The sequence below is a fragment of the Rhinoderma darwinii genome, chromosome 4 (genome assembly GCF_050947455.1).
Source record: "Rhinoderma darwinii isolate aRhiDar2 chromosome 4, aRhiDar2.hap1, whole genome shotgun sequence".
Classification (NCBI taxonomy): Eukaryota; Metazoa; Chordata; class Amphibia; order Anura; family Rhinodermatidae; genus Rhinoderma; species Rhinoderma darwinii.
Genome location: NC_134690.1, coordinates 354,043,439 through 354,047,610, shown reverse-complemented (window position 1 = coordinate 354,047,610; position 4,172 = coordinate 354,043,439).

The window sequence follows — 4,172 nt, the reverse complement described above, 5'->3', positions numbered from 1 at the left end:
ATTATTATTAAAGAAAAAAAGCCCTGGCAGTCCCGGCCCGTCCATGTATTACATGTCGCTGCAGGGTAATGTATGGCAGGCGGAAACTTTTCTCTGTGATAACAACTGATTGTCAGGGGGTTTCAGAAGCTGGTATGATTTTGTCATTTTGAGACAACCCTCCTGTTGGATTAGAACCATAGAAACCACATATGAGTCAGTGGTGCCCATCCAGCAGGCTTTTATGTAAGGGCCAATGGAAATGACCCCCCCACCTGATAGTTCTTACTGGTTTTCCCTGTTGACTAATTTGCAACATTAATATAATCTTGCAAGGCAAGTGATATATTTATTGCAACTTAAACTGTGGTAGAATGCCCCATCACATGTCTGGCCTGCTGTAGATCTGTGACAATTGTTTCTAAAAATTACTGTAAGGAGAAAATATATTTGCGACTGCATAGCCACCACACACCTCTATTTGGAAAAAAATAGTGCAATAAATTTATTCTGGAACCACACGTTATAAGAAATTGATATAAAACGTTATATTTTGCATATATATGTATATATTAGTTGCAGCACTTTTGTCATTATACATTAAAGAACTGGTAGCCCATTAAAAGTGTTTAGTGACTTCATGGGAATTGGCAGCAGCCAGTGTTATTCCACACATTGTTGTTTGTTATCTCTATTGGGCTTAAATTACGCCATTAATTCTCCTTTTACACAATGAGTGAAGGTCAGCAATACCCAGGTAATCCCTTTACTCTACTCTACCTGAAGTGACATCGGAATGAAAAAAAGGTATCAATTTCATTGTAAGTTCTACAAACAAGTTGAGAAGATCTAGTTCTACTTCCACTTTGCAATAAAGAAAATGGACTTAATGTGTCAAAAGTGGCATAAGATAAAAGAGTTCCTGCATACTGAAGAGGATACAACTTGTTTAGCTTTTTCTATTTTAACGTATTTTCTAAAGCTTCCTGGATGCATAGACGCGAGTTAACAAAGACAAAAAAAAGGCACAATAAGTCATTGTTTCCAAGTGTTTATGTCAAATGTCAATTCTAAATATATATATATATATATATATATATATTATACAGTATATAGCATACATTAAATATTGGATAGATGCCTAAACTGAAATTTCCCATTGCAATGAATCGTAAAATAAAAAATAGTAGGCATGTGGGAAATTCCCCATGTAAATCTGCCAAAATACTAATATTTTTTTTTAACAATGAAGTCTTAGGGTATGTTCACATGGCCAAATTTCAGACGTATACGAGGCGTATTATGCCTCGTTTTACTTCTGAAAATACGGCTCCAATACGTCGGCAAACATCTGCCCATTCATTTGAATGGGTTTGCCGACGTACTGTGCAGACGACCTGTTATTTACGCATCGTCGTTTGACAGCTGTCAAACGACGACGCGTAAAAATACAGCCTCGTCAAAAGAAGTGCAGGACACTTCTTTGGACATTTTTGGAGCTGTTTTCTCATAGACTCCAATGAAAACAGCTCCAAAAACGGACGTAAAAAACGCAGCGAAAACGGCGCGAAAAACGCCGCGAAAAATGCGAGTTGGTAAAAAAACTTCTGAAAAGCAGGGTCTGTTTTCCCTTGAAAACAGCTCTGGATTTTCAGACGTTTTTGTTGACTACGTGTGAACATACCCTTAGGCTGGAATTACAAGGCAACTTTTGGTCGCAAAGACAGTTTTGGTAAATTGATTGTCACATCAGCTCTATTTTTTCTTATAGGGGAAAAAGTCAGGTAAAAATGTTGGAATTCATACGCTCGTCGTAAGTCACCCATGACTTTTTCCCTGCACATGAACACATTGAATTTTGGTGATGCCGTTTTTACTCATAAATCACCCCATTTTCAAAACTGTACCCCTCAAAGTATTTAAAACCGCATTCAGAAAGTATTTTAACCCTTTAGGTGTTTCACAGGAATTAAGGCAAAGTAGAGGTGAAATTTACAAATTAAATTTTTTTTGTTGAAATTCATTTGGAACACAGAAGATTTTCTCAGAGAAACGCAACTCAATATTTATTGCCCAGATTCTACAGTTTTTAGAAATATCCAACATATCCCTAGTGTCCTAATGGACTGAAGCACCGGCCTCAGGAGCAACGGTGCTTCCAAAGGAACACCTAGTCGATTTTGAGGCCTCCTTTTTTTAGGAATATATTTTAGGCACCATGTCAGGTTTGAAGAGGTCTTGTGGTGCCTAAACAGTCGAAACCCCCAAAAAGTCACCCCATTTTGGAAACAATACCCCTCAAGGCATTTTTCTAGGGGTATAGTTAGCATTTTGACCCCACAGTTTTTTTTGCAGAATTTAGTGGAATTAGTCTGTGAAGATGAAAATCACCTTTTTTTCTGGGAAAACATAGAATTTTTTAATTTTTACAAGGAATAAAGGAGAAAAAGCACCCCAACATTTGAAAAGCAATTTCTCCCGAGTATGACAATACCCCACATGTGGTCATAAATGTTTTTTTATTAGACTGATCCTTTTTTGCTTTTTTTGTTTTTCACTCCCCTTCTTCCAAGAGGCATAACTTTTTTTATTTTTCCTTCAATAGAGCGGTGTGAGGGCTTATTGTTTGTGGGTAGAGTTGTAGTTTCTATTGACACCATTTATGTACTGGGAAAGTGAAAAAAATAATTTGCAGGCTGAAATTGGAAAAAACTGTGATTCCTCTATAGTTTTTGGGGTTTTGTTTTTACGTCTTTCACCGTGCGGTAAAAACGACAACTTTAGTTTTATTCTGCGTCTCAATACGATTACAGTGATACCAAATTTATATAGGTTTTTTTTATATTTTACCACTTTTACAAAGAAAAGACTATTTGTTTAAAAAAAAAAATTGTTTTGTATCATCACATTCTGACAGCCAGAACTTTTTTATTTTTTGGTCGATTGAGCGCTGTGAGGGCTTATTTTTGGTGGGACGAGCTGTAGCTTTTATTAGTACCATTTTATGGTACATACAACTTCTTGATCACTTTTTATTAAATTTTTCTTAAAGCTAAGGTGACCAAAAAACAGCGATTTTGGCATTTTTAGTTCTTTACTTCTTACGGTGTTCCCCGTGCGCAATAAATTACATTTGACTTTATTCTGCGGGTCGGTACAATTACGGCGATACCATATGTATATCTTTTTTTTTTTGTTTTGCAGCGTTTGCACAATAAAATTTAATTTCTATAAAATAATTTATTTTCTGAGACACCCTATTCTGAGAGCCGTAACGTTTAATTTTTTAGTCAAAAAAGCTGTGGGAGGTCTTGTTTTTTGCGGGATGGTTTGTAGTTGATATTGGTACTATTTTGGGGTAAATGCGACTTTTTGATCACTTTTTATTCTATATCTTGGGGGGGTGGTGACCAAAAAATAGCGATGCTGACATAGTTTTTCGTTTATTTTGTTTGCGGCGTTCACCGTGCGGGAAAAATAACATTATACTTTCATAGTTTGAGTCATTATGAACACGGTGATACCAAATATGTGTACTTTTTTTTTAACGTTTTAATTTTTTTCCTATAATAAATGACTTTTTATAGGAAAAAAAACCTTTTATTTTTCCACTTTTATAAAACATTTTTATTAACTTTTTTTTTACTTTTTACACTTTATTTTCTTACCTGCAGCTCTGATCACTGCTAGAATACATTATACTACCTAGGTAGTGTAACGTATTCCAACTGTCAGTGTGACATCACAGTCACTCTCACAGTAAGTCTATGAGTACCAGCCAGAGGTTGGTCCTCATAGGCTTCCATACATTGCAGACCCGGAAGCCGTTGCCTGGCCTCCGGATGCCATCACAAGCATCAGAAACCCCCACAATTGCATGGGGGCTGCCGATGTGCTACAAACCCCCTAAATGCGGCGATCGCTATCGATCGCTGCATTTAAGGTGTTAATTGCCGAATCAGTGGCGATGAGCTGCTGATCGGCAACACTGGAGTGTCTGCTGTCGGGGACAGCTGACCGCCCAGTTCCCGATGCACACCTTGTCACTGACAGTGCGCATCGGGAACCGAGGTTGCTCCTGATGGGCTTCCGTCCATGGCAGACACGGAGGCCATTGTTTGGCTTCTATTTGCCATGCTAACTATAGGCAAACCCTGCGATTTCAGACTGGGGTCTGTCGATATGCTAGAAAC